Raw genomic sequence first — 13,022 nt, forward strand, 5'->3', positions numbered from 1 at the left:
TTCACATCTGTCAAAGAAGGATCTCAGCTGGATATGAAAAAATTCTATCATGATAGATGGTACTCCATCTATTTTAGGTCAAAAACCTATATGTATTAAAGTTTTAAAACAAGAGACTGACATTTTCTTTATTATTGCTTTGTTCCATTGTAGAGTACACATTGAAAAGATATATGCTCAGTTTTCTGAAGCAGACTTTACAAAAAGGGTCACAGATACAGTTGTTAAAATCATCAGTAACTATGTGCAACTGATTAATCATTCTCAGTTAATAGAATTATTAAATAGTAGATAAGTAAATAAATATAATAATAAATAGTAGGCAAGATTAAAAAAATGTGTGTTCTGGGCCAAGGCTGTTTATTCAAGTCATGGAAGCATTTTACAAAAATTTATTGTACTGTGAACTATTCACAATTTTCTTGAAACAAAGGGAATACTTGCCAAATATTCAATAAACCAAGGCAAAAGGGACAATGTGATTTTTTATAGATATCACACTGCATATGAATGAGCTAAATTTGAAGTACCAAGGAAAAAGAAACATTATTTGTGACTTAGCTAGACAAGTATAAAAATTTATATTGAAATTGAAATTTTTCATAATACATGTAAGTAATGTACATATTTTTCTAACAAGAATCAATGTGCAGAACATGTTAACTGTAATTCATGTGTTATGTAAATTGGCTGTGAAAACTACAAGAAAAATGTGAAGAACACTTTGTTGATACTGGTAAACTTATTTAATTTTTTTTATGTTCATTTATTTTTTGAGAGACAGACAGAGTGCAAGTGGGTTAGGGGCAGAGACAGAGGAAGACACAGAATCCAAAGCAGGCTCCAGGTTCTGAACTGTCAGCACAGAGCTGGATGACGGGCTCAAACCCACAAACCATGAGATTATGGCCTGAACCAAAGTTGGGCGCTTAACTGAATGAACGACCCAGGTGCTCCGAGATTAGTAAATTTAGAATTGCTTTCCAAATTATGCCATACCCCTCTGAATTCAATGTTAACAATACTGAATTGGCACAAGAGTTAGTGAGGTTACTTAAGTTGGATATATGTAGTTTCAAAACTCATATGTGGCTTCAAAGTCATATTGATGCTTTTAAAAAAGATAAACCTATTTTGTCAATGTGAATGTGAATATAAGAGAACAATTACTTTTCCAGTCTCAGTTTAATTACTGGGAATTTTTTAAAGTATTTAGAAAAGCTTGGATATGTGAATCTATGTTTCAACTATAAATTTTATCAAATCTGAATGCATATCAAGTATTCCCAATGAAAATTCTGTAGTTAACATCCAAATTGAGATGCGCTCTAAATGTAAAATACAAAACAGATGTCAAAAGACTTGGTAAGAAAAATAGAATGTAAAATATTTTACTAATACCGTCTATATGGAATACATGTTGAAATGATAATATTTTGGCTATACTGGGTTAAATAAAATATATTATTAAAATTAATTTTATCTTTTTCTTTTTTTAATATGGTTACCAGAAAATTTGAAATAACATATATGGCCTACATTTCTTTCTTCTTTTAAATTTTTTTAATTTATTTCTTTAATTTACATCCAAGTTAGTTAGCACATAGTGCAACAATGATTTCAGGAGTAGATTCCTTAATGCCCCTTACCCATTTAGCCCATCCCCCCTCCCACAACCCCTCCAGTAACCCTCTGTTTGTTATCCATATTTAAGAGTCTCTTATGTTTTGTCTCCCCCCCCCCCACCGTTTTTATATTATTTTTGCTTCCCTTCCCTTATGTTCATCTGTTTTGTATCTTAAAGTCCTCATATCAGTGAAATCATCTGATATTTGTCTTTTTCTGACTTATTTCACTTAGCATAATACCCTCTAGTTTCATCCACGTAGTTGCAAATGGCAAGACTTCATTCTTTTTGATTGCTGAGTAATACTGCTTTGTGTGTATACAATGTATACATACATATGTATATATACATATACATATATACACACAATGGTGTGTGTGTGTATATACATATATATATACATATATACCACATCTTCTGTATCCATTCATCCATCGATGGACATTTGGGCTCTACATTTATTTCTACGGGCAGTTACTAGTCTGGGATAAGGGCAGCAGTGAATGTGCTTCTGTATTTGAGGGTGCAGGTCAGAGAGAATGTTGCTATGTAGCCAATACTTACTGGATGCAAATGTCTAAATAGGAACACCTCCAATCTTAGGTATATTTTACAGGTGTTGCATAGGAAGTGCCTTTTTTTTTTAAATCCAACAAGACATTCATTTTCTGTTTAAGACCTTAAGCAGAAAAAGGTTCTTCCCATCCAAAAAGATCAAACTCATTTGCTGACATGAAACTCGAGAAATTTGGCAGAGATGTTGGAGATGACAAAGAACATAGATACTGAGTATTTAGATTAAAGAGTCAAACAGCATATTCCCAATACTTTACAGTAAAACAGGCAACCAGCCTTTACAAAGCATTTCATAAAGAAATCAATGCACTTGAAGTAGATCTAGTGTGTAGATATTATACCACAACAAGTGCATGAGCAAAGATCAACTTTTACAAGTCTTAAAGCAGCCAGCTCAGCACAGACAGTGGTGAATCTGCAGAAAGCATCTACAAAACCAGAAAGAAAGAGAGGCTGGCCAGACCAGATATTCTTTCTATTGGTACACTAACTATTACAAGCACTGATTTAGCAAGAAAGAATTGGAAGCTAATGTTAAAGCTCACTATAAACTATTTATGGTTGGTGCATATTTTATGCATTTATAATCTATAAGGTAAAAACTAAATTGAAAGAAGTCTCAATCAATAATTTGAGTTCTTTTTTTAAATGTTTCTTTATTTTGAGAGAGAGCTCAAGCGGGGGAGTGGTAGAGAGAGAGAAAGAGAGCGAGAATTCCAAGCAAGCTCACTGCTGCAAGCTCAGAGCCTAATGCACGCTGGATATCACCAACTGTGAGATCAGGACCTGAGCTGGTCAAGAACCAGACGCTCAACCTACTGCGTCACCAGGAGGCCCCAATAATTTGCAATCTTGAATTCACAACTTAATTTTTTTTCACCATTTTCACAAAAATCTACTTTAAACAACCCATCTAGGGACATATATAGAAAGATATAGAAAGATACAGGGGCTGAGTGGACTCTCTCCGTCAAGATTAGATGCTGGCATCACAACAAGAAAAAACCAAATGAACAGTCCCTGCTAAAGAATTCAGCTTGAGGCATGTTTCCATCTGGATGTGCACGGCTTGCCCTAATACCCTCACAAATCAGGAAAGAACCAACATGATTATGTCAACACTTGGATTGTATATACCGATTGTGAAGAATATATAAAAGAGATTACCTGGAAGATGCATTGTTAGAAGACATCATGGAGGGAATGTGACCACTGGTGGACCAGCGTGCCGGACGGAGGAAATCAGAGGCTCCTTGCCTCGCCTGGTCTTAGAGGGTACAGTCTGCCCCTGCACGAGGAGCCACTTCATGGATGCAGCTCTCAGAGAGCAGTGTGTTGTTGCGACCATTTGGACCGACCCGTTAGGCCTCTATATAAATTCCTAATATCCTGACAGGCAGGGGTGAAGTTATCCGTCTTCATGGCGCTCAAGACAAGCCTCCTTCATAAGTTCCCTTGCTTGTTAAACTTGCCGCTTGCCGTGCCTTTCTCCAGTCTCTCCTCGCCCTCCGCGATCAGGGGCCAGTTTCAAATCTCACCTGAGAAAAGCCTGAGGCTGCGAACCAATATATATGCACAGACTGTAGGTCCACTCATCTGCAGTTTTGCTTTCCGCACTTTCGTTACCCACATCAACCACCACTCAGAAGGAGCTAATCCTCCTCCTGACGAATCATCAGAAGGTCAATAGTAGCCTAACGCCAGGTCCCAGCGCCTCCCGTCACTCGCTTTACGTCATCTCAGCACGTAGGCATTGCATCATCTCACGTCAACACAAGAGGGAATGCGGTAGGATAAAATATTTTGAGAGGCCACATTACATACCTTTTATTACAGAATGTTGTTATAATTGTTCTATTTTATTATTACTTATTAGTGTTAATATCTTACCGCGCCTAATTTATAAATTAAGTTGCGTCTTAAGTACGTATGCTTACGAAAAAAACATAGTATACGTAGTGTTTGGAACTATCTGTGGTTGCAACCATCTGCTGGGGTCTTGGAAAGTATCCCTCGTATTCCCCATGGATAAAAGAGGATTGCTGTGGCTAATATCCTCAAGAGATTTTAAAGAGAAACGGCCTGTATTAAGTACCAGCATTGATGCAATTGCAGATGGGTGTTGCTTTACCTCTCTGGAATTTTTCTTTGCTTTTCCCTTTTTTTTTTTTTTAATGTGAATATAAAATTTTGGTTCTCAGCCAGAGGATCCTATCAGAAACCCCTAAGATGTTTTTCTAAATATGCATTCCTATCTCTGGGGGACTCTTCCCTGCCATGACTGAGGGAAGATTGGGGGTGGTCAGGAAGAAGGGTCTGTCATATAGCTTTTGAAAAAACTCCAGGCTGAGTACCATACACTACTTGACTTGTGCACCCCATTCCCCACCACTGTCCCCAGCCCACTAAAACAATCCCTGATTCTATGACTCATTGAATCATGAAATAATCTAATAGATACGGCATAATACAAGACATGTCTTACTCACTGAATTCTGTGACATCTGACTGCAAGTGGCCTCTCCACGATAATGAAGTTCCTATGACTGAGCACTCCCACATGCCCTCTTCCAAACAACAACAATAACAAAAAAAAAAAAAAATCTTAACACCCTTCCTTTAATTTATTCAAATCCGTTTCACATGCAAACGAGAGCCAAATTAGAAAATTAAACCTAGCAGACAGAAATGCACTAAACATTTGCAGGATAAGCACATGGAAAGTACAAAAATCAGTTTTTATTATGAAATTTGTAAAAGCAGCTTGCTTCCAATTTGGAATCTTCTTCCAAATGAAATCATTTTTCTTAGCCTCCCAGCTGTGCAGTCCTCACTGTTAGAACATCCAGTTCACAGAAGTCAGAGGGGCAAATGAGCTGCTCTCTCACCTTATGGAGCAGATATAGGGGTTTTTGAATTTTACTCAACCAAAGAACATTCTGCATACATTGTCTGTCTCAAATGTTGGGACATCAGTTAGCCTATCTGACAGGGTAACTGATGAATGACAATTCAACCAATAAGTGGTTTAAAGTGTTCTGTTATTCTACTTTGCATTTAAAGAGTTAAGTATTGCTCTAGGACTATTTGGTTTTGAGGATATATTTTGAGATTAAACCAACTGCTAGAAATTGCATTTCTAAATAATAATATGTCTAGGAGATTGCCTGAAAGATTTTGCCAGCCTTCCCGAAAAGATGCCGGTGCATGAGCTATCTATCTTAGAAAATTTTAGATTGATGGTAAAATGATATGTAAACCTAAGTGGAGGGAACGCTTTTGTTCTCTTTCTGCAATAGAAGTTTTGAAAACATTTCTCCATTTATATGCTTTATGAAAAAGTAATAAATTCCAATTGGAGGACAAAATATAGTTAAAACTTATATTCAGAGTACCATTCAAAAAATATGAGGAAATGTTACTAAATTGTATGCATGGCTTGTCGCCAGCACCTGCATTTCAGAAAGTAAGCAAGTAGTGCAGGTGACTACATATTTTTATAAACTCACCTATAATTGAGTTTGAATGAAACAGAGGATAAAACCTATCAACAGTGTCATGTTTTATTGTCAAAGATATTCCAGCTCTGGCATATGTGCTTAATATCTTTTATTCTAAAGTTATGGAATTTTTTGCCTTCTATTTCTTTATTATACTAAATTTTAGAATTTTGTTGTTCACCTCTTGCACTGTTGGTGGGAATGCAAATTGGTGCAGCCGCTCTGGAAAGCAGTGTGGAGGTTCCTCAGAAAATTAAAAATAGACCTACCCTATGACCCAGCAATAGCACTGCTAGGAATTTATCCAAGGGATACAGGAGTACTGATGCATAGGGGCACCTGTACCCCAATGTTTATAGCGGCACTCTCAACAATAGCCAAATTATGGAAAGAGCCTAAATGTCCATCAACTGATGAATAGATAAAGAAATTGTGGTTTATATACACAATGGAATACTACGTGGCAATGAGAAAAAATGAAATATGGCCTTTTGTAGCAACATGGATGGAACTGGAGAGTGTGATGCTAAGTGAAATAAGCCATACAGAGAAAGACAAATACCATATGGTTTCACTCTTATGTGGATCCTGAGAAACATAACAGAAACCCATGGGGGAGGGGAAGGAAAGAAAAGAAAAAAAAAAAAAGAGGTTAGAGTGGGAGAGAGCCAAAGCATAAGAGACTGTTAAAAACTGAGAACAAACTGAGGGTTGATGGGGGGTGGGAGGGAGGGCAGGGTGGGTGATGGGTATTGAGGAGGGCACCTTTTGGGATGAGCACTGGGTGTTGTATGGAAACCAATCTGACAGTAAATTTCATATATTAAAAAATAAAAAAAAAATAAAAAAATAAAAAAAAAAGAATTTTGTTGTTCAAAATTATGTATTTCTTGAGGAAAGTAAAAAAAAAGGAGTTCTATTGTCCAGAGTTAACACTCTCTGTGGACTTCAAGAATATATATGTGTATTTATTTACATGTATGTGTGTGCACATGTATGTGTACAGTGAGAAGAAATGTTAAAATTGCATTTATTCAAAAAAATCTCACATCTTTATATGAATGTAACAAGGCGTCTTGGATCAAATTTTCCTTTTCAGAAAAGCATCGCTTGACTGACCCTGCTTACACAAAAGTAAGGGTAGCAGGCATCTATTGCCTAGAGGAAAGATATAGCAGAAATTTCTGGAGCCTAACAAAGTCTTGCCTTCTCTGTATCCCTTGATAGGCAGAGTCAGCATGTGTGGAAAAGATGGGCAAATTTGCATAAGGATCTAGGAGCCTCCCAGGAAGAAAGAAAGGTAAGAGTGATGTTTTCCCTTTTGAAGTTCAATGTTAGTAGAATTTTTCAGATGGTCATGACAACAACCTGATGGTAGAAAAGGACCCCAGAGCTCCAAATGGAGGTCTCCAACAGGGTAAGGAAATTCTGGGGTAATCCAGGCCTGAGGTCTAGGGAAGAGCTTGTCCCAGCAGTGTGTGGCTGACCCTAGAAGAGCCTTGAGGCTCTCCTCACCTATTATGTGAGGACAATTAAATACAAAAGAGGTAATGTTAGGATTCTGAGCATGGAGCCCACGTGGCCTATGTGGATATCAGAAGCAGCCAACAGATTGCTGCCTCACTGCAGCAGGAAACAGAGATATATATTACTGCTAGAATAGTGTGACCCAGAGAAGGAACTCAAAGGATCAGGGGAGCAAAGCAGGCAAGAAAGTATATGGACCCAATCAATCAAAGCAATGACTGCTAAAGACAAGGCCCACCACTGAAACAATCAGATTGTGCCCAGACCCTTTTAGACTGAATAAGCTCCTGAAGTTCTTGAATAATTTGGGGTAGAATAATCCTCAAGTAGGCCATGGGACTTTCTCCTAAAATAAAACTATGGAATCTCCAAAGATCTTTGAGGTGAAAGGGATATGACTGTATTTGTAACTCGTTCTGGTGATGTGATCATACCAGTAACATGTAAAAATAGATACGTACTTTATTTCATATGATGATAATCTTTTCATCGCATGAAATAAAAATTCTTATAAATTGCTATTTTTTTCTTAGTTTTATTGTATGTTGATTCAATTAGTCATCCATTCTTTCAATAAGCATTTATCGGACGCCTAAGATGTACCAGGCACTGTTCATACTTTTTGGGAATACATTGCCTAGCCCTTGAGGATTTCACAGTTTAATAGGCAAGAACCACAAATTACAACACAACTTGGTAAGTACTGTCATTGAGAAATGAACAAAGCATCATGGAAAGCCAAATGAATATCATATAGAAGTGGTTTTATTTCCTATTTCTCTGACCACTATCTAATCTCCCTTCTTTTTTGCTTTGCTGTGGACAGGGAAGCCACAGAAGGAAAGAAAGCCCAGTAGGATGGTCAGGTCAGATGAAGATGATCACATCATTAGAAGGTCTGAGGTGAATTATTAAAATAAAATTTTTTTTAAATACTGCAATCTTTGAAATTCAGTGAGTTAGGACTCAAAATGAAGGTGCCTTTTGATAGAATTTGATAAAGAAATTTTACTAATCTTTTAGAGTATTGTGCAAATGGTAGCTATTGTTATTCCAATTCTGGATCATTGTCACCTTCTGTCTGGATTCAGAGCAGAGAATAACCTACCCTCTGCTTTTGGAAACCTCTTTCATTACTCAGGACAAAGGTAGGAATGGCCATGCCCCACTCAGAGGATACCACTTGACCCCTCCTGGGCAGCCTTGGCCCCTTCCTCCCTGGTTTATGTATGTCACAAACGTGAAGAAGGCTCTATCCATGGAGGTAAGAGATTAAGGAAGCTCATCTTTGGAAAAGACACAGGTATTTTTTTTCTTTAATTCATTCTATAACTCCCAACTCTTTCTGTCAGGCAGACCATCTAGGCTGTCCTCTCTGGCTTCCCAGATTCAGTATAGTACTTGTGTACTGAGGATGAGGCAGAGAAAACAATTTGCAATTCTCCCAATTCCATGCTTACCAGAGGTATTCCTTCTGCTCCTCTTCATCATTTTCAATCTCTTTTCCAAGGAGGCATTATGGAAACTTACAAATAGGGAGTTGGGCTTCAGGAACTTAGAGCTTTACAAGCAGATGATGTATTTTTAAAATGTCACTTGATGGATACATTCACTCACCTAAATCTACCTGGTTGCAATGGCAGCTGCCCACTCAATTTCCCTTTAAAAACTCACAAATGCATGTGGCAATAATTGTAGGTCCGCTGGCAGCTGATATGTTTTTACAAAGTGAAGGAGTCGCCATCTAAAAACCTATAAACTGTCACAGTCTGTCATCATTGCAAAGATGCGGCCATTATTTAAATTAGACTGTGAATTATTTTTTTTCCTCTGTGATGGCTTTTCAGATGGTGATATGTCATAAGCAAACCACAATAAACTGGCCTTAAGCATTCTCAACCCATTAGTCCTGCCTATAATTTGGTGCTTTCAGGAAAGCATACAGATGATATAAAAAAGATTTTGTCAGTGTTTATGCCTGCCAGAAAAAAAAAATCCAAGGAAATGTTTCTGACATAACACCTGAATATGAGCTGGGCATTATGACTGCTGCAGGTAGGAAAAAATAAATGAACTTCATTTATTGCTGGCTATGATATCTCCTCGGTGAGAAGTCTCTCTTCAAATCAGGACAAAAGTAATCTCTCACATTTGTTTACTGTTCAGGAGTTCCTAAAGCCTTCAAGAGATACAATTTTACTTAATTTTCACAATAATGCTGTGCATTGGAAGAGCGGGTGGGCTTATCATTATACTCATTTTACATAGGAGGAAACCAAGTCTTAGGGAATTTTTGGTGACTCACCCAAGGTTACAGCAGAGATAGCAATGACAGAACAATCTGAACCCAGAACTTCTACCTCCAGAGCTCCTCTTTGAGAAAGCCTGCTGTGGAGTGTTTTCTTGCTTTAACCTCTTTTGCATAATGAATTCATTTTGAAGTGTTTCAAAAACATGAACAGTCAAGTTCAAGAGGCAGTATCTTAATGCAGCGGTTCTCATGCTTCTAAGTGCACGTTAGAATTACCCTGGGGATCTTTTAAAAATCCTGATTCCTAGGCCACCCCCAGCCCAAATATATCAGAATATCTGGAGGTGGGACCAGATGTCAATATTTTTTTTTAATTCTCTAGAGATTAGAATGTGCAACCAAATGCACTGTTCCCAAAAACCTCTGGGCTTCAGAATCTCTGGAGAAGCTGGTCAAACAACGGGTAGCCCGTCCTACCATGGAAGAGGTGGTTCATTGAACAAAGGTAGAACTCAGGTGCCTACAGTCCCTGACTTATGATGGTTCAACTTATGAGTTTTCCAGTTTACAACGATGTGAAAGCAATATACATTCATTAGAAAACATACTTTGAATTTTGAATTTAGATCTTTCCTTAGGCTAGAGATAGGTGATACAGTTCTCTCTTGAGATGCTGGGCAGGGCCAGTAGTGGCAACTCCCAGTCAGTCACGTGATCACGAAGGTCAACAACCAATATGCTTAAGATCATTTTGTCCCCATACAGCCATTCTGTTTTTCACTTTCGATACCGTGTTCAATAAATTACAGGAGATATTCAACACTTTATTTAACAATAGGCTTTGTGTTAGGTGATATTGCCCAACTATAGGCTAATGTAAGTGTTTTCTGTGCATATTTAAGGTAGGCTAGGCTGAGTTATGATGTTTGGTTGGTTAAGTGTATTAAATGCATTTTCAACTTATGTGGGGTTTAGCAGGCCATAACCCCATCATAAGCCAATGAAAATCTGTATCTGATGTTTTTAAAAAGCTTCTCCAGTGATTCTGATGCATGCAAAGTTTGAGAACCATGGTTTTAAGAGTTAAGGAGCTCAAGTGTTGAATTAGAAGGACCTGCATTTGACAGATATGCATTTACCCTAGACGAGTTAGTAAACTTGTCAAAGCTTCACTTTCCTCATGTATAAAGGAGAGTAATAGTAGCACTCATATTTTACAGTTGTCCTGGTGATTAAATGATACAATGCAGTGGTTGGTAAAGTGTGGTCCCTGGACCAGCAGCACCAGCAGCACAAGGATATTGTCAAAACACAAAAATTATCAGTCCCACTCACACCTATTAAATCACTCTGAGAGTGGGGCCTAGCAGTATATAACAAGAAGTCCCCCAGGTGATTGTTATGCATGCTAAAGTTTGACCACTGATACAATGCTTGTAAAGTGGCTAACACAGTGCCTAGTGCACAAGAAGTGCTCAACAAGTGTTAGATCTGTTGTTACTATTTACATCATTGTTGTCATCCACATTTGTGTCAAAGTCTTCAGAAGCATGGTAAAATAGCCTCCAAAATAACAGCTGTAAATGAAATTACAACCAGCTGGGAAGAGCAGGCTCAATGTCAATATTATTACAGTTATCGGCACAAATGGCCTTTGTCCTCAGGAACCATTCAACATTCCTGGTGAATTGTGATCATCTGACATTATCATTTTCCTCTTTAAAAACTCATCAGGGCACCTGGGTGGCTCAGTTGGTTAAGTGTCCAACTCTTGATCTCAGCTCAGGTCATGATATCAAAGTTCCTGAGATCTAGCCCCACATCAGGCTCTGTGCTGACAGTGTGGAGCCTGCTTGGGATTCTCTCTCTCCCTCTCTCTCTGCCCCTCCCCTGCTCTCTCTCTCTCTCCCTCTCTCAAAATAAGTAAATAAACATTAAAAAAGTACAAAGTCTAAACTCTGGCCTATCCTTCCTCACCAACCTGGTGTGTGTATAGCTCTCTCCCTCCCCATCAATGTCCCTGACTTTTTTCAGATTTTTAAATAAGCCATGCTCTTGTTTACCTCCTGATTTCTGATAATTGCTCTACTAAGAATCATTATACCTCTGGGAAAGAAAAGGATGCGAAGTCAGTCAGAAACTAGTACATTAGTCAAAAGCCTGCTGAGTTCCTACCATGTGCCCACTGTATCTTCAATAAAATGCTGGGGCTCTGTGGGTTAAAAAAGAAACAAACTTTACCCCTAACTTCATAGAGTCTAATAGGGGAAAAGGACAGACATTAAACAGATGTTTACAAATAATTAAAGTGCTACATATGTGCAAAATTCTGCAAACAAGAAATGCAAGATAAAGGAAAAGTTCCTAGGAGACATGGCATGGTCTGCAGGAGCAACAGATACTGCTGGGCTCAGGGAATGACTCCTGAGGAAATGATATTCAACCTGTGACAGAAGGTGTATATAAACTGGGCAGGAGAATGGAGCCTAGGGTGGGATGTTACAGTCATCCCAGGTAGAAGGAATACGAAAGTCTGGGAGTTAAAAAGAGCGTGGCACAAAGATGTTTTGGCCAGGACAAGTCAGAGTTGATGAATACCTGTCCTCTAGTATCTATTATCAACATTAGCATGAAGTGTGGTGACTTGCACCACAATATCCACTCTATTCTGTGTTTGTCTCAGAACCCAAGAAACAATTGTTAGCTCATCTTGCTGAAACTTTGGGACAGTAACAAGTGAATCAGCCATGAACAGAAACCCAAAATCCTTGGAGTACTTTGAATTTAATTTAGATTCCAGATCTCATCAAAAATTAGATAAAATGAATGGTGAAAAGATATGATGAAACTTAAAAGAAATTATATTATTTTTGCCTTAAGGAAAAAAAGATGAAAAGCAATTTTATATTGGCCTTCTATATTTGAAAGACTTTTATATATAGGATGATCTGTTTTTCCTCATCTCCATTGAGAACAGAGGAAGAAGAAATGTGTTTAAACAGTAGTATTAAAAATACAGGTTTTATATAAAACAATTTCTTGACAATAAAGAGAATTAAGTTTTAGGGACCTTACAAAGGGAGATTTAAGTCGTTTCCCTGAAGGCATTTCTAAATAAGCTAGATTTTCCTATACTGGAGATATTTTACCTGGAAGCAGAATGGTGAACTACATAATTCAAGTAGCTTGCTGTCCTATGAAGTCCCAAGAAAGAAAAGATCAATGCAAATAAATTGAAACAACAGTGTCATCTAGTGGAAAGCTCTGTAATAACACTCAGTATACGAATCTATGACTGAATAAATCCCTATATACTTCAAGTATTGAAACTAATTATAAAACCTAGATGCAAACCTGTTTCAAGATTATATTTTTCCATTCATGCTTCAGCCACATACACTTAAGGGAAAAACAAGCCCAACATCAGCCCAACTGATGACTAAGCCCTCCAGAGGGAACTGGCAGAGTATAAGTACTTTGATAGTCACAGTGTAAAGACTAAGCCCAACAGAATTGGAACGTTTTAATTAAATTCTTACAG

Source organism: Panthera tigris, chromosome A1, assembly GCF_018350195.1.
Source record: "Panthera tigris isolate Pti1 chromosome A1, P.tigris_Pti1_mat1.1, whole genome shotgun sequence".
NCBI classification, from domain to species: domain Eukaryota; kingdom Metazoa; phylum Chordata; class Mammalia; order Carnivora; family Felidae; genus Panthera; species Panthera tigris.